Source organism: Myzus persicae, unplaced genomic scaffold (genome assembly GCF_001856785.1).
Source record: "Myzus persicae strain clone G006 unplaced genomic scaffold, MPER_G0061.0, whole genome shotgun sequence".
NCBI lineage: Eukaryota > Metazoa > Arthropoda > Insecta > Hemiptera > Aphididae > Myzus > Myzus persicae.
This window is the reverse complement of record NW_019103962.1, coordinates 34,935-55,113: the sequence shown is the minus strand read 5'-3', so window position 1 is coordinate 55,113 and position 20,179 is coordinate 34,935.

Below are 20,179 nucleotides of genomic sequence, written 5' to 3'. Positions count from 1 at the left end.
CATTGATACAAATGCATAACGAATTGTTAAAAACTTGGTGAAAAGTATGTGTAGTAAAAAGAAAAATTTAATCATTAGAAATATTAGCCAACTATTTAGTTTTTACCAAGTGATCATTTCCTGTTGTCACTGGTAATAAGTTTAATAATGTCAGCAAACAGCATATTTTATGACTGTTATTGTAATTTGACGTAAAAAAAAGTTGCCTTAACCATAAATTATATAATTTGTTATTATTCCATTTATTAATTACACATTTATTTTAAAATATTTGATTTTTTTTAATAGTCAAAATATTTATTGTTAAATTGGTTCTGATTCTGGCCGTTTTAGCATTAATTAAATATTGTATTTGACTTGTTCATTTATTGTATTTAAATCTAATATTTAACATTTAATTGCAAATACTGATTGACTTTGTAGCTTAACTCAGGACTACAATATACCTACATAGTTTATATTTTTAAAAATGTGAAATGCTTATGAATTACTTAAAGATGCATAAATTGTTATGAATCACAATGTTTTAAAATGTAGCTTATACAAAAAGATAATATAAAAGATAATATACAATATATATTTTTAATTCTAACATTGTTGCCCTAATTTATACAGCCCTTAAACCAAAAATGCATTATTTAAGTTTAATTATTACAATAGTGTATTAATCAAATAAGGAAATCTACTCTTTCTTAAACACACTAAATGAAACAAATTGTTATTTTTTGTCATAGGTATTATCCTTAAAAACATTATACTATTGTCTTACGTCAGTTTCAAAAGTATAACTGCTATTGCTTTGTTTTAAACATTATAAATGTAATAATTCGACTTAAAAATATAAATTGTTGATGTATTTTTTTGAATTATCAGTATTAAATTTAGCTTAGGTACATTTTAACTTATAGATCAAACACCAGCTAATACTTATTGATAAATTTAAAAAAGAAATGGTATGGTAAACCATGTTATCCTATGGCAAAATATGGTGAACTTGTTATTTAATTTTGTTAATTCTCTAAAAATTGTTATTCAACTATCTTTATCATACATTTATATTTGATCTAAATATAACTGTGATTAAAGTTCCTTATACATATAATTTCTACGCAAAAAGCAAAATGTATATTTCATGACAGAAATGAATTATTTTAAATATGCATTAAAAAGAGGACACTGCCCGTCCATGTTTTGTAATGTTGACTGTAGAACATTTTATAGCATTAAAATCAACAAATTTTCATAGAAAAATAGAGCAGATTATTATCTATGCTTAAGTGTGGAAATATTTTGATTGATCAAATAATTTTTTCTAAGGTTAAAGTATTTTTTGTATTCTACAAGAAAATCTTGAAAATCAATGAATTAAGTTATTAAATTTTTAAAAAACATTTTACAACATAAGGTTTTAATCTATGACATTTGAACATTTTATGATTTTACAACAGTTTCAAGACACTTATGTTCTGGTTTTGCTTTGTGCAAAAGATCTTTTTTAAAAAAATATATACATACTTAAAAGTGCCACATTTAGAGCATTCTGTTTTCCAATTGAATGTTACCATTGTCTGTGTTACGTCCTCTTCAAATGGTAGGTTCTTTGCAGGAACATTGTTTTTTGTAGAATTTATACCTCAGTGACCTATGCCAGATAGCGCTACTGTCTATAATTTTTGAAATGTCCTGTCCAATGACCAATACTATAAATCAAAAATATTTATAATAATAAAAAATAACTGAATTATTCTGATTCCTTCGTTATTAATTTTATCGGGAAGAACTTAAAATATAAACTGTAAATTAACTTTTGATATAAATATTTTTAAATTGGGCATTCATTTAAAAGAATCACTTGTTATTACAATTTTCAACACTGTTTTAACGTCTTATAAAGATTAAATTATATTTTTATATTCATTTTTATAATTATTATTTATTCTGAACATTTTTTTCCATTTAAGTGTTATACAGTAGTGTAAAATGTCAAAACGATATTTTTACTATTTATTTTGATAAGTACCTGTTATTATTATTGACATTTTATATGACTGCTATATTTATACTACACTCCACTGTCTACACCAATTAGGACGTAACTAAATACATTCTTAAATTTACTGAGAATGTCGGTATATTGCCAAGAAATTGTTCACTATATTTTTAAATTGTAATAATTTATGATATATTTTAACTTAAAAAAATTACAATTCGATATTAAATTTAATGGCATTTTGTATTTTCAATTTCGTGATACTTAAGAGTAAAATTGTCGAATTAAATTCATGAATAAATACAACATACAATATTTCTCGGTACTGCCGAAATTAAAAATTCTTGTTGCTATAACCACATTCTAAATCAATTTTTTATTTTGACTAGCTGTCAGCTCACTGTTTTATTTTATGTTTTCTAAGTTATCTTAGAATAAAAACAACTATTCAAGAAATTTAATATTCTTAAATTGATTTTCAAACCTAAATATATATTTACCAAACGATCAAATTTAATGGTGATATTATAAGATTATTTCGATCTATTAATTATTAAATACATATTATTTTAGCTAACCTAACCTTGACCTAATTATTTAAAATATTTTTAAAACTACATATTAAAATAATGACAAAAAAATAAATCAATTTCTACCAATTGATCAACAAATATTATATATTAAATATTACAAATCAAAAATTCCAAAAAATAATTCTTATATAATTATTAATTATCACAATACATAACAAAAAACACACATTAGATTAGTAAGTTAATATTTTAACATATACAACTCTTTAACTACCTAGTATACACTGAGATTTTTCGTTCTTTTAACGATGCTCATTTTTTAATCACTTGTGTCATTTACCTACACATTATTATCTAAAATGCCTTCATCAGAACTAAGTACCTATAATCAAATCGTTTAATCCGGAACTACCTATCCAGTACCGAGCTCTTAAATGGTTTTTATTGATTTTAGCCTTCTGAAACATCGTTAATTCGGAGCTGTGATGGTAACCAATGATATTAATGCCAATGGCAAAGAGCATTTGCCATAGGAATTATAGTCATAGAATTTATTGGCTACATTTAGCTAGGTAGGTAATGCATTAACATTTTCAGTTTGGCTTTTGTAACCTATTAATATATTTATCTCACATAATGTGCTATTAAAGTCTGTTACAGTTTTGTTTTGAATTTGTGAAAACGCTTTATCTACATCTTCTATAGATGTATAGGTACTTCTCGCGGAAACAAGCAATTCGTCAAGGCGTCGTCGGTTCCAAACTTTAAAAAAAAAATTTATATAGGTACTTAAATTAAAGCTCATGTTTACCGATAATAATTTTAAAAGACACGAGTAAAAAATCATTACGTGTTAAGCTAAAAATAAGTTAGGTGAAGTTTCTTCCAATGGAAAATTTTTTTTTCAAATTTTCGAAGTTAAAATTCATATTTAATTACATATTTTTATTTCATACACTATCTTTATTGTGCGGACTGTAAAAATGTGTCACATACCTTAACCTCTATTACTACCGTCCCTGGTGTTGGGCGTCGTTCGAAAAAATATTTGTCTGGCTCCGCTGAGAAAAATTGTTCACCATGTCTTCGGTGTTAAACAAAACCACTTGTTCCAACCCCGCCCGTAACGCGATATTGGTTGCGTACAACAATAGAATAGTTCTTGCAAATAACGTAACTGTATCGATTGTCATACTCCATCGATTTTCAGTGGTGCACAAATATGCCCGGAAACCATATACCTAATACACAAAATCGGTCGGTTATAACTTATAAATAATAACAATAATTAATAATTATCACATCGTTCTGACGGCCGACGATGAGCGATTGTAAGCCGATTGGTTAGGTATCTTGGCGATTTTAGGTTGAAATTTTTAACATGTAAATTTCACATCTTCACCGACTAGGTTATAATTGATTTTTTAATATAACTGCCCCACACTGTTTTACCTGAACGTCCTAATTATCTAGACCTGCAGTGTTGTCCAACATTTTTTACATTTACATTTTTGTTTTTTCGAGAGCTCAGAATTTCAAATTTTCCCTATAAGACTTTAATAAAACCAAATTTATATTGTTGATGGATAATGTTAACTTAGTGTTCGTGTAAAACGATAAATACGATTACAATATGTTATTTCTATTGAAGATTAAATTACGTATCGACACATTTAATGTTGAATGTCAACAACGTTATAGTATGCAATTAACAATAAGTAGCGGAAAAAGAAGAAATACCTATTAATTTATAATATATTATTCTACGTAGGAACGTAACACTTGTGGATTAATGTGAATTCATTTTTTTTCTATTTTTAACTTCCATGTAATACTTTTCAGGTCGGTTAGTAAATTATGGCAGGCTGCAGTTGGAACCTCTAATCAAATCAATTACAATTTATTGTAAGCCAAAAAGTCAAAAATTATAAATAAATTATTTTATAACTTATACCTTCATATATTTTATAAAGAAAGTGTGAACAAATTCATTTGGCGTGGTAGTGATTACAAAACATATAAATGCACTTAATACTGTACAAGCACTCAAGAAGTAATTATAAACTATTATTATATTTTGAGTATATTATTTCAAGTTTTTAGATAATTATAATTTGTAGTCACTGTTGACGTTTTTATAGAATTCTATATATCTAGTACATTTAAAAAAGGTATCTTGCCATTTTAATCTAATATTGTTATAACCAACTTAATATAGGTATATCGTCTGTATAAATAAATCGTTATTCGTTAACAACGGTTTATCTCTTTGTACAATTATAATATGTATAAATTCCTATTCCTTATATTTGATCTAATAATATTCCAGATATGATGTGTCATGTGTCCTTCGACTGTGGTAATACCTAATTACTACTTCTCAAACTACGATAGTAAATATTACAAATGATACCTAATTTTTCAACAAGAACAGAAAGCAAGGAAATGTTAACTTTAACCTAGGTAGCAGTTTTTTTACATATTTTTATTCATCTTTGCATATCATTTTTCTTTTCTAATAGTTCTATTTCAATATGAATATTTAGCTTAACATGTAGCTAATTATATTAATATAAAGCTTTTAGCTTTTAGTTCAATTTTATAGATATGTAACCTAATTAATTTATAGTTAATTGTTATATAACTTAATTAAAGTTAGGTGAGGTAATTTAGTTCAAAATTCTTATTAAAAAAACGAAAATGTTTCCTTACTCGAAATTGTTCATTTGGGCCTCCTCTTTAAATCTGTCTCTGCGTTTTGCTAAATGTCATATCACAATACGAACAGGAAGACAAATGATTGTGCACTAGGCAGTATTTTTGTTTTGTCCGTTGATTTCAAAATGAGTAAGTACATACATTGAATGAAATAGTCAACGTAACAAAGTTTTACTTTGTCAAAAAATCTTTAAGTTTAGATTTAGACTACAAACGAACATAAAGTCCTGCGAAGAAACGTAGTGGGGTGAAAAAAAAGAGTCCATTACAGTTTTAAAAACAATTAATTCTGTAAACATTTGTTAAAACCACATAACCGCTTCATTATACATTAATAAATCTAAATTTTGTATTTATTGTATCAACTCATGATCATTAATCTGAAATTAGTGTAAATTATATTAATTATACACTATTTACGTCAAAAATACATTTGCACATAAAATAAATAATAAAATATTTAAAATAATGTTGGGAAGATAATTTGAATTGCATCTTCGTGGTGTCTTTTGGGCAATTCTAAATGATTCTTAAAATTGTATTTATAAATAAGATTTACATTCGTTCTTTATGTAAAAAAAAAAAAAATATAGGTACCGATTAGTGGAATTTTCATTTTTTTTCAGGTATAGAAGCACCAATTTAATTTACATGAAAAAAAGGTCATAGATCGAGGTCGTAATCAGTGGAATTTATGCGCGCCCGGCTCCCAATGTGATTACTCGCGATGACGCTTTCTCCGTCGAATAACACCAGTATTGGTTTTATTTTTCTTTCGGTTTAATTTTCCCAGTGTCGGCGTTGATTGGCTAGCAACCTCGTGCACATCGTTCGCCGCAGCCGTCGTTATTATTAATCATTGTCCGTATTCACTATAATGACCGCGGACCGAACGGTACATTATTACAATGGCGTATTCTGGACTTGGCGCCAAGGGAGGAGCTGATACTCAATAAGAATCGAATATTGTTCAGTTTGCAAAGAAAATGAAAAGCGTGTAAAAATAGTTTTAAAAGTCGGTTTTTATTTATATATTATTTTTTTACTTCATACTAGAAACTGTAGTAATTTTCTGTTTTTCTTTGCGAGTTCATCAGTCATATTGTCAACTTTAATTTGTAATGTTATGTGAGTGGATAACTTGTCTGTTCATCTAATCCGTCCTAAAATTAAAATTAAATAATAATTCGGTACCTATGTACAGTTATATAGTTGGTAGTGATGTGGGGCGATAATAATATAATCGCATTCATTGTGGTATTCTGACTTCTGATATGAGTGTTGAGTCTTGGCACGTTTAAAATGAGAAATTGTACGAGAAATGTATTTTTTATGTTAGCTGTTAGGGCACGGAATTCCGTAGTTATATAGATTGGATTTATACGTATTGCATGTATAGTTAATATTTGTATCATAAGATGATTGCACGATATCCAAAGAGCTTTGATATAATAACAAATTTTTATTTTTCCGACTAAAGAGAAGACAATGTGATTATGTGACTTTAAATAATATGAGGTCATATAAATGACTTGTATTTTCGAGCCTACTTCGAGTTAAAATCATCTTTATTATTGATTTTAACTGATTATAATTTTAATTAGTTAAATATTTGGCTGTATACAATATTTTTAAACACAAAAAACAGATAAATATTTCTTCATTTAAAAATTTAGTAGATACAAACATTTTTGCCTAAACCACTAAATGTGTAGTTTGCAATAAGAAGGAATGTATAATGAATTTTTCAACGAAACTATCAGTTTCTTATTTTAAAAAAGTAATACAATCACTATGTTTGAGCTACGTGGTAAATGTTAATTGATAAAATAAGTTACATTTTTTTATTGAGTTCAGTAAATATTCTTCTACATATTACCTTTAAACTATTTCAGAGTTAAATATATTATTTGTTAACTATTTAAACTCATATTTAAACGTTCTTGACGTTTACTTAACTTATCTATTGGTAACTAGAATTAATTTTTTTTCATCATTCCATCTTTGATATTATTATCAGTGGCTTGTGACAAAATACTGTTACATTATATATTATGATGGATTATTTACTGGCTATATCTAGAACTATATCGAACCTAACTAGTTAATCTGCATTCTGCATGCAAACAATTGAAAATGTCCAATAGTTTTTAAATGCGTAGATAAAAACTAAAAATATCGATACAAAGCTTAGGAAAAAGCTCTTTCCTCTGTGAGGAAAATTAAGGAATCATAGATGTTTTTTTTGAATTGTTGATTTGAGTTTCTAAGGCAATAAAAAAAGCGTTACTCAAAATTGGTTAGAAAAAAAGCTTAAAATGTCAAAAACCATATAGATGTTAGTAAAAAAATTAAGAAAAACGGGAATGTTTATGCAAAATAAGTTTTTCACAAATATATATTATATAAGCATTTGAAGTTGGAATTTTGGAAAAATCATGAAATTGTGCGTATTTAATTAATTGGAAATTCATAAAAATACTTCTATTTATATCTAAGATTTTGAAATTGAATACAAATTTCCTAATAATTTCCTACCTTAGACAAAAATAAGTTTACCGGAAAGTCAAATTAATTTTTTTATGAGCGTTTGAAGTTCAAATTTTTCGGTAAACGGTATATTGCGTTTTGAATAAAAGAAATGAAATAGTCGGAATATTGGTACTTTAAAATATTTTAATTTCAGTGGTTCAAAAAATGTGTCCGAAATTTAATTTCGGTTTGAAATCCATGCAATATCTTTATTTTTCATTATCCACATTGTCATTTTTCGTTGTATATTAGATTAATACTTCCCTAAAATATCATGCATTACTAATCTGAAGTGTAAATTCTTTAGTATTGTTTTTTATATTGTTTAAGAAACCCTGGATTTTAACGACCGTACCAATTTTCCGACAGTCAATAATTCCACATTGCTAAATTAATTATTAAATTAATTATTATTGAACGATTTTCTTATTTTGTTGTAGTTGTAAAACAAATAACCACAGATGCTTGAAATGTTCACAAAATGTCTATTTAATTATTTTCAATATATTCTAAACATTTTCTAAAAGCATTTTAAATTAAAAATTTTTTTCAATAAATGTTAATTTTTGTTTGCTCTTAATTTAAGGTTCTTTAAAGGTAGTTCATCTGTAACCAAATAATTTAAAAAATGTATGAACACAGTATTTTTTAATAAATATTTTAAGTTAGAATAATTATAGTTACAGTGACCCAGCACCAATACAACTCCTAAATTATAGAATAGTGTTACCCACTTATGCCCACTTAACAACCTTTTTTTATATTCCAATACGTATCTAAATACATATACCTTTATTCATGTTTTTATTTTTGCCGTAAAATAATTATTGTAAAATATAGAAAAAATTCAAAGTTGTGTTATCACAATAATAATGAATATTTATACCATGTTATATATTTTTTTTTATTATAATTTATGTCTTATACAAACTAACAATACATATTGAAAAAAAAAACATTTTTCTATTAATTAATTATTATTTTTTTTTTAGCAGGAAAGTCTCGCCTGTAGCTATCAGATGATTTATTTATTTTTGCTTTATACGCCTTAAAGGCGTTTCGCGGCTACGACTTTAGTCTCTCCGACGACTTCTGTTATTTACGTCTTTTTATTCTAGCTGTTTAATATATCATTATTTAATCATTCTTAACATAATCCACCCTGCAGCGAAGATTTCCTTGTCTGTTTCCAGATGGTTTATTGATTGAAACGTTATTACTTATTGATCAAATCGTGATTTGCTCCCCGTGCATGTCACTCTATATAGTCTATTCTTCCTGATGTACAGACATTTTTAATAATTTTCAATAATAATAATAAGGTTTTCCTAAGTATTTACCTACCATTATCTGGATTTCGTTTATGTCTATAGATTCTTCTCAGAAGTTTTTTTTTTCGAACCACGATATTTTTTATTCGTCACTCTTTGTCGATCATCACTGTTGCCTTCAGATAACGCTAAAAGTTAAATTTTTTTTATTTTATAAATATTTATATGAAATATATTATATAGATATATTACATTTTCTTCGTTATAATAAGTTATATACATATATAACTTCTTTTGTAAATGTAATAATATTAATTTCCCAATTTTTTTTTAAGTCAAGCGGCAAGTCATCTCGAAATTAAAAGCATCTGTGCCAATACAACAAAAACTATTTTATGACAATTTTAGTAAGAATATATTTTACTACATTAATTAATAAATATTCAGTATATTTTTGTTAATATATAATCAAGTACATATTTTAAATATTTTTTTCTATCTATTTGAATACATTTAAATAGTATTTATAACTATCATTTTTTAAATATTATGTGTAAATCGATATGTTTATAAGTTATAAGTTATGACTGAAAAAATCAATATAATATGATATATAATATATACAACGTTAGTTATCACATAAAGCTCGAAGTGTATAGATTATTTTTTATAGTTTACTACATACTCTTTTATTTGAATAATTTTGTCATAATTATAAAAAAAAGTTTGTTTAATTACGTATATTTTAATTATTTCAACAATTTTAATTTAAATTATTTTACTTGGTAGAGAAGCTGCAATAAAATAGAATATACACTATATTCATAGTATTCTGCAATATTTATTGTTTTCGGAGTAGGTCACTGATATAGCTCAAAACCCATGAAAACAAGAGATTATATAAGAGGAGAAAATTGATTTGGAAAATGTAAATAGTCCGTCTGGGACGCCCTTCAAGCGGTCGAATGTCAAACAATTGAACGACAAACTTTTGGACGTCAATAAACAGGTTCAAGGTTTTGAATGTTCGAGATATTGACATAATTTTGTCATCAGTATTCCAAATGGCGGGACGTTGAGTGGCGGTGTCTAAAACTAAAATGTATTTCCGATATCCTTATAGCCGCTGCACAGTTTTAATTCCCGTTCCGTTTATATTTTCTATGGTTCAAACTAACCTTTACGTGTCAGATCTATACTAATCAATGGCATAATTTCCGTTTTTAATAGGAGAGGACAAAAGTTTTGGCTAGCCCGAGTAACTGAATCAAAAAAAGATTCGCTCGAAAACCAATTTCCGCTTACATTTTTTTTTCGATCCAATAACATAATTATATGTATGTCTGTGTCAAAAATATCCTCATTTCAATGCAAAAAAAGCCCAAAAGTGCAAAATAATTATAGTAACTACCCCAGTGGCGTTATTTATATTTTTTTGAGAGCTCAAACACATTAAATTTTAATGTTATGAAACATGACTGCTCAAACGCAATTGAAATATTTAACAATTTAACAATTTAAAAAAGGTAGAGGTATTTTCAAAATCATGGATAAATTTAAGAGTGATATCTTTTTGTTTTTAGAATTTCTGTAATATATCAAGGTCTATATATTTAAACAAAAAAAACTAATAAATAATTAAAATATTTATTATTATTGTGACAATAGTTCTCTATTGCTTACCCAATATTATACTTCCTCAAAATTAGAATAATTATCGTTATATTTTTTCATCAATAACCGGGTGGTTTTAAAAATCAGTCAGCGACAAATGCCCACCCACTGTACGGTTAATATAAATAAAAACGATTGGGTCGAAAATACCAGAAAAAAAAATATTATTAATAAAATAAAACTTTTAGTGATTCACTACAATATATATACTCGTGAGGAGACAATATTATAATATGTCTGTTCAATACAACTGTCTACGACCGTTATAAATCTTCTGAATAATGTATACATCAATTATGTCTCACAAGTAGGTACTTATAATATCTACTAGCTGTCCAGCTACTTCACTGCAGCGTGTTATATTTCAATACCTACCTAATAAATGTTTAAAAAAATAATAATTACAAACTAATTGGCTGGTTCAAGAGAACGGATCTGAGAGGCGACTTATTTTTAGTTTTTACGTTTTTAAAAACTTTGCCAATTTATTACTTAATCGCCGTCTGCTTGTTATTACAGACCCTTAGGTTCTTATTATACCTTTAAAATTAACCCTGTTTAGTTGAACGCGCTGATGAACGAATTTATCGATGTAAGAAATATAATAATGTCCCAAGCATTTTATATAGTATACACTACGCTGTGCAGCTGCGCACGGAAATGAAATAAGTTAAATTGCTTAAGCTGTTACGAATATATATATATATATATATAAAGTAAACAGAATAATAAAATATAAATTATATAATCTAAGAGATTTAGACAATCGGCGATCTAAATGGCAAATATTCTACGATCGGTGTATCGCACGGTGTATCGGTGCAACTGTGTGACTTGAAGCGCATAGCGCAATATAATTTATTAGCTGCACAATACAAATTACAATTAACTAAATATCGATTGATATAGGTGTATCCTGTGTAGGGTGAATTATTTCAAATTCTAGAGGGAGCGAGTAATGTATTTAAGTGGGTTTGTGTGAGTGTGTATTTTTTAGTCAGTCTAGTAATTAATTATGCATATATGTGCGCAGTAACATCACAGACCATTATAATACACTATTTAGGAATTGGGGCAGAAGGAGCAGTGCTCCAAAAGTTTTATGCGGCAACTTTTTAGATGGGAAATTTTATTTAGATGGTACTTTGGAGAGGTCATTTTTCAGAGTTGCTTCCCTTAGCGTATTAGGAAAAACTACCGACAAATTGCGAAAAACTTGTGACATTTGTATACGGTGAACCCGTTTTAACGGCATTGATTTCTGTAATTTTGTTTTCAGTTAAAAAAAAAATAATAATCCTTTGGAGACTCACAGTCTATTCCCTTATATTTTGCCGTTAGACGCGAAATAATTTTCAATATTTTCGATACTAATTTGTTGTCTTTATTCAGATTTATTCCTATACCTACAATTTGGCATTTTTATTTCCAGTCCAATAAATGTTATACATATTTTTTCATATGAGATTCTATAAACAAAATATACACTAATTGGTACGTATACAAGAATAAAAATCACACAAATCATTAGTCAACGTTGCTTATGTAATTTAATCTTTACATTAATTTTAACCATTTTAATAAATAACTATGATTTTTGAATTGACAACTTTCGTATTATTCACTTAATCGCATTCAGTTAAAATGCGCAGGTATAAGAATTATAAGTTTGAATTAAAGTGGAATCAATTCAATTATCATACACTACGACTATAAGTAATAAATACATTGGTATTAATGTATTATACATATTTTTTGAACAAACGATACAGCCATATAAAGGTTTGATTATGTAATTTTTGATTTGAGTGTATAAGACTATAATATTGACTATTGTACAAGGATATAAAATTATTCTATTCATTACTATCTATACATGATATTATTTTGAAACAATTTTGTAAAATGTTTGTCATTTAATTTTTTGTATGCAATTTAAAATATTTTGAAACATCGTATAAATATTGCAATATGGTAAACTGAGCCGGCTCGGAATCGTTTTTCAATCTCGATGATTTATCATGAGTTTGAAATTTTAAACAGTAATACGCCACTATATATCCTGTCCTGGTTTTACACTCGCATAATAATATAATAATATGTAGGAGACTATTATTTAAGTGTTCAACTGGCAAGTGCACCCTGTCACTGTTGTCTGTATGTATCCGGTTTAATTCATTTTTTTATCACAAACATATTATTAGACAATTTTGCAATTTTTTTTTCAAGCCACGTTGTATGCGTACCTATGAAGTTAAAGCTCTTTCATTAAAAATATTGCACAAGTTATTCGTTCTAATATATTATATTTATGTATCTTATAAAATCTGTTTATGTTTGCAGTAAATAATATTATTGTGGTTGATTGCGATTTCGAAACGATACATCGACACGTGGAGTTATAAATTGTCAATAATGTTTTTTGTTGTTTAAGAAAATCTCTGGTAACATCGAATTTCGAAATCTGACGCAGATAACGTTGGTCATATTATATCATTGTCGGTCGTAAGTATAAGCGTCTCTGGAATCTCCGAGTGCACCACCGAAGAGCCGGGCTGCACGTGCATCTATTCCGCCCACTGATTGGCGTAGGTTTTTAATCACATTTGCATAATAAAGTACGACTGTATTTATTTTAGGTGTGACATGTTCGTGAGAACGTGAGATAGAACAATATTATAATAATAATAATTTTTATTGTTATGCGTTTGTGAATATTTCCAAGTGCTATTCGTATAGGTTTGTAACCATATTGTACTTATAATTATTCTATTTTACACAGTTGATGTAATTATAACAAGCATGAAAATATGAAATCTACCTATATTATTACTTGCAGTGCCTTAGTTCAATATGATTATGTGATGTAGACGATACGATGGCATCGAGGCTCTAATGTTTTTAGCCCCCAACCCCACCACTGCTTTAGAAAAGCACTTAATCCAGCTGATATTCATCGTTGCCGTTTCCATTACGTTATGCATGTGTGTAAAATATTTAGAATCATTTTAAACTATAATCATAAATGGTATTTGCAGAAAATCATTAGATTAATTCAGTATGTTCAGCAGAACTTCAATAGAACCGCCGTTATACTAATAAACCACTATATTATGCGAACTACAATTTACGTAACATACGAACGTCAAATATAAGCGTTGCAGTGCTTGTACATTTAATACTTAAACGTGTATTTATATAATAAATTAATGTATATAATAATATTTATAATAATAAATATAAATAAATAATATTATTTATTAGGTTTTTTCGTGGTATGTATGAACATATTAAATATATATGTATATTAATGTATGTATAATATGTAATGAAATCATTTTCGTATTCGCAAACTAGGCGCGGTGCCAATTATTATGTCGGATAATCGAGGTTCCACTGTAAATGTAGTTGAGCCCTATGTATACAACCAAAATACGCTATCGCCTATCGCTTTAGTACAAATATCCTAATGGGTTTTTTTTAGGTGATATTATACCTATGTTGGCATATTTGGGTATTTATAAGTATTACGAGTACTTAAGTGAGCAACTACAAATATTTAAAATACAATAAATTGTATTTAACAATGGTTAGTACTCACTGACTCACCAAACGCAATATCTAGCCTCTGAAATCGATTTAACCCCGATAAAACAACAGTTAAAATAAAAAATTCAATCAACGCACAAGATAAAAAAAATTGCTCTAATATGGATACCAGGACATACCAACATTCAAGACAACGAGGCAGCAGACAAAGCATCCAAATATTCCAAACAAATAGCTCAAACAAATCAGGAAAAAATACAAATACAAACATACTCACACATCAAAAAATAAATAAAAAAATATCTATGTACTAGAATGGGACTAAATAGGTATGGAAAAAACAAAATCAAGAACTCAGTGAAATAAAAATAACAACTGACAAGAGGCCTTAAACAAAGTAATACATTAAAAAAAATAAATAAATCAGATTTACAAAAACTAATGTAAACACACATCACGCTAATAACCTTATTTGTTGTTGAAGCAAATTGATAAAGCAAAAAAAAATCCCATTTTATAATTTCTACTTCAGTGACGCTTATTATAACCATCGTTAAGAATTTCACTAGCTGTGAGTCAAATATACTTTTATGACAAGTAAGCCAAATTTGTAATAATTGAATTTATTTTTCTTAATTCAAAAAACGATTTTAATTGGTACCTACTTTTCAATGTGCTTACATTTAATTATATAGATACACCTTTCTTAAATAAATCAAGTTTACAAATATTATAATTTATATTATATTTTGAAATAGTAGTTTCAGTTTAGCAATCGTGTGTTTAATAATTATTTTCCTTGCTTAATAAGTAAGTATAATAACTAGTTTTAAATTAGACAAAAAAAAAAAACAATTTGAATTAAATTAAAAAAAATTTTTTTTTCTTATCTTACTATTTTTTCCAAATTATTTTTGTTCTTTCAATATTTACCTAAAATTTGGAAAACATATTTAAAAATATTGAATTAAATGTTTACAGCAGATATACTGTTTACATAGACTATATAGTTAATAATTTGTGGCTTCCTCCTATTCGCTAATCGCTATCAATATGCATCTAGTTACGAAGGTATAACTTATAAAATTTAAATAAAATAAAATCATATAATTTAAAGTTTTTTAAAGAAAAATATAAACAACAATTATATGCAACGTCCACTTGGTGTTGGTTAAAACAAATCAAACTAAATTAGGTACTTAAATTGTAAATTTTAAATCCTAGAATTTTTTACACTTCAAAAAGATATATGAATATTTAAATAAGTAGGTAAGTACTTAATTGATTTAAAATATTCGATAGTTTTAATAGTTATATTAGCACTATATTAGGTACGTGTATCATAGAAATATTTTTATTCCAATATTCAGTAAGTTAACTATTTTTAAATGTTTTCATTATTACAATCAAATCGTATTTTTAAGAACCGTCTGCAGTATAGTCTACCCATAGTTAGTATAAGAATGAACAGGCCACCAGAATTTGTCACACCAAAACGATCATTTTGAAATTTTGAGATTTCGAGGAGTCTTATATCAATATTATAGTATACCAAATTTAATTAACGATGGAACCTCTTTCTGAAGTGAATGCGCTATATAAAAGCATTTTATCGCTCATCCTCATTCCGGACCAATTATTTTGTTAATGTAGGAGTGGCTGTCATAATCACAGGCTATTTCGTCAATCGTCACATACATGTAAATAAGCGTTATAGATACTTAAGTGTAAAAGCAATATCGTATTCATTAACCTGCACTTATTTTTCTGACAGATGTATTTCATTAGCGTCTCGCAGATTTGTGGGCACGTCGTCGCACGTAGAGGTTACGTATAAAGTATTTCTGTAATTTAGTTTGAATACGTTAGGGTCATCCCGTGGTTCAATATTACTGCAGTAAGCGAACTTACACCAATTTTCAATATTATTAAATTTTTATACCTTAATAAATTTTAAATTTACTTTGGATCGAAATGTAATCGTTTGTTTTTATAGGTAGTAACATGTGATGTTATTATGTTAGTCAATATCATGAAAAATAATTGGACATTATTGGTATATAAAACATCGAAAACTGCAGTCTTTACATTTTGTATACCTACCTAATTTCCACTTAACTTAAATCATAAACAAAAATAATATAAAAATATGTCTTACAAAAAATGTTTAATTTTTAATTGAAGTTTATTTTTTTAATTTCTGATTCACTTGATACTAAAAAAAATTTTTAATTATAAACTATTCATAAATGTTAAAACTTAAAAAGAAATTGTTTTTCATCTTCTTACTAAATTCATCTTAGTTTTGAAGAAAATATGGCAACGTCAATCAGTTAGAAGGTTTCAAGGTTCTTAAATGCGGAAAAACTTTGAAAGCTCGAAGCTCACTGAAGCAATTGGTGTACATTTAAAGTAGTCCATGTCACAAATGTTTAAATCTTGCCGATCGTCTGCTTATCTTTAAAAACCTTTCTCAATTTCTCATTAAAAATCTCAAAAATATTTAATGTGGTTTACCATGGTATTTTTTTCTTCAAAAATATGGAGGTATCATAATTATATTATCATTTATATTTATACACCATTTTATACCAAGTATTCTGTACATAATGGACAATATTGTCTCTAGTCAAAACTCTGAACTTGAGAATTGGTTACACTTAGACACAATTATGAAACTAGAGTTTTTTTTTTAAGAAAATGTAATTTAAACTAATTAGGTATCCAAAACCAATAAATACCTAAAATATTTCTTCAGATCTCCACACTAGTCTAATAGCATAGTATTTATTTTCTATTAAAAAGTGAATAATCTAAACAAAAACATGATAACATACCATTTCATAATTTACAAATAATAATTTTTATGTTTTAAGTGTAATACAATTTTTAATACATCACTTTGTAATTAGAAAAATAATAAAAATAAAATATAACAATTTCTGAATAAATTTAAAATTAAAAAAATCATTGGTAAAACAAAATATACGTATCACGGACTTGTCAGTTTGTACAAAACATTAAATAATTAAGCTAATAATTTTCAAGGAATATTATCTCACATTTTGTGATTTTCCACAAATATCTCTGTATCATAAATCATAATACCTACGTGTGTATTATATTATATATTATATTCCGAAATTTGATAGTATGACAACAATACAATGAATTTCTTATTATAAAAAATTCAAAATCCAGATGCATATATTTTGAGTAAAAACATTTTAAAATGTTCATGCATTTTAAACTACAAAATAATTTTCAAATCTTGGTGATTTTAGCGGTTTCTAACAAATATTTAACTTGAATGCCTAGAAAAATTTAAACCTATGTTTATATATCATTAAATAGCTATAATAATAACGAATGTTGCGCCTTATATTCAATTAAAAGTTCTATGACCAAATTAAAATTTTAATATTGATATTCACAGAAAAAAAACGATTTTGGATTTTGGTGAAACTCTAAAACTTATAATTGTAAGCACTTGAAATTTTTATCAAATATTTACATTAGCATTTTCCGTACGTACTAAAAATTCTAAATATATTTTTTTTCTGGCCTTAAAACATTTTTTGAATTTTGTAAATTTTTTTAAAAATTATTGTTATTAAAAACTTTTAAGCCATAAAATTGTCTTTTCGTAGTTTTACATTAAAAGTGGTATCATAAAATTCGCCACAAGATTTTCTACCTTTAAAACCAAAAAATAAATGACTAAAACTTAACATTAGTTTCTTATGAGTGTTTGAGTTTAAAATGTTTTTCGATATTTAATATTCAGCGGTAAAATAACGAATTTCAATTAATCGATTTTTAATACCATGTATTAAAAAACAATGTTTTTGTTAATAAAATGTTTTTCTTTTCATAGCTAACATTAGACATTTTAATGGAAGATTTCCAACAAGTTATTCTACCTTTATCAATAAAAAAAATTCACCGGTAGGTTATGCTATTTGTAGCTATTTATGGCTGTAGCCAAGGAAATTTTCAATTTTTTTTATTAATTATTCAATTTGATTATTTATACAAGTATGCTAGAATAACACAACATCTCCGCTTAGAATCGTTTTGCGTATGAAATAATTTATTATTGAGTTTAAATGTATTACAATGACATGCTCGATAAATATTGAACCTACTATAGAGCGGTATCCATTTGTCCATATTTTTTTTTCAAATTCATGTCTATAAAATTGTTGTTAAATTAACAGAAGATTCCTCTTAAGTTGGTGTTCATAGAAATTTAAAAAAAAATTGAGCTTAAATCCACAGCAATTTTTTATGAGCGTCTTAAGTTAAAATGTTGACAAAATTTGTCAAAATCATGAAAATTAACAAATCATTTTGAGCTAAAAATTCGAACAAAATTTCCTTTTTATCTAAAATTTGAACATTTAATACAAGATTCCTCATAAGTTTGTTTACCAGGATTTAAATTAAATGTTATGTGTGTTTGAAGTTCAAATTGTCACTGCATAATATTACATACGACATCTGATGTTCACCCGATTTCTCATGGAACGATGTTCTTATTATGTTGAATCCAAAACAAGAATAACCGTAAATACTTGAAATTTACATCAAATGTTTATTCCGTCATTTTCTATACATCGTTTTGAGTTATTTACAGACATTTAAATTTTACAATTTTTTTCCTTTAATTGTCAATCAAATTGTATTCGTTGGATCAAAAATCTTGAAAGTTGAATGCACAGGTTAAAAAATAATAAATGTATTTAGGCACGATGATTTTTTTAAAAAGCATATAAGTTGAAGTTTTGACAACATTTGTTGAATTGATGATTTGCAAATGATTTTGTTTAGGTACTTCTAGACTCCAAATGTACAGCATGAGCGTTACCTGTTCGTCCGATTTTTTAATTTTTTGTTACCGACTATTTTTTCCGCTAGAAATGACTTATCGTTGACGGCATGATGACATTCGATTGTACAACTTTATTATTGACGGCAATTGTAAATTGGTGATCCATTTAAGCGTCTATACTAATTATTTCAAAAAGTTTCCAGTTTTTAAAATATTTTTTTACATAGTTTGATTTTATTTCAAAACATTTTTTTGTAAAAATTACATATTTTACACATGTTTTCGTTATTATTATTTTCAGTTTTTATATTTTTGAATGAACTATCATTTTTTACTTTCATATTTCTAAGTATTTCAATGTGACCTTAAAATTGTAAAATATTGAAATATGCACTAAAAATGAAATTGTATTTTCAATTACACTTTCACGTAACATATTTTGTGGTTACTTAACATACAGTACGATCGACCTTTAAAAATATGCAAATGCATACAATTCTGTGCCCTAGTCATAAGTAAATACTTATTTAAATTGTTTAGATGAGTGGAGCAGTGGATCAACATTTATTGCGACGCATCTGTCATTGTGACACTACTCGGGTCATCTAAATTTTAAATACTTATAACTAGGGCTCGGATTTATATATATATTTGCATTTTTCTACAGGTTGACCGTACTGTATGCTAAGTAAGTACAAAATATGTGTCACAAAAGTGTGATTGAAAATACGAATTCTATTAGAGAAATTTCATATACCTAATGCATATTTCATCATTTTACAGTTTTTACTTTTTAGATCATATTTTACAATTGCACTATTTTATGTCTTAAGTAAAAACCTCTATACAGCCCGGAAAAAAATTTTTTTAAGAGTACCAATTAAGTAGAGGGATAAAAGATAGGTATATTCAATGTTGGCCAATCCAGTTATTATTTGATATTTTATACCAAATAATTTATTTTCTGCATTTTACTATAATTTGTATATTATTCTTTAGGAGATTATAATTATACAATAATAATTAATATATTAATATTTAATAAACATTGCTGTAACTTGTTTAGCATTAATTTAAA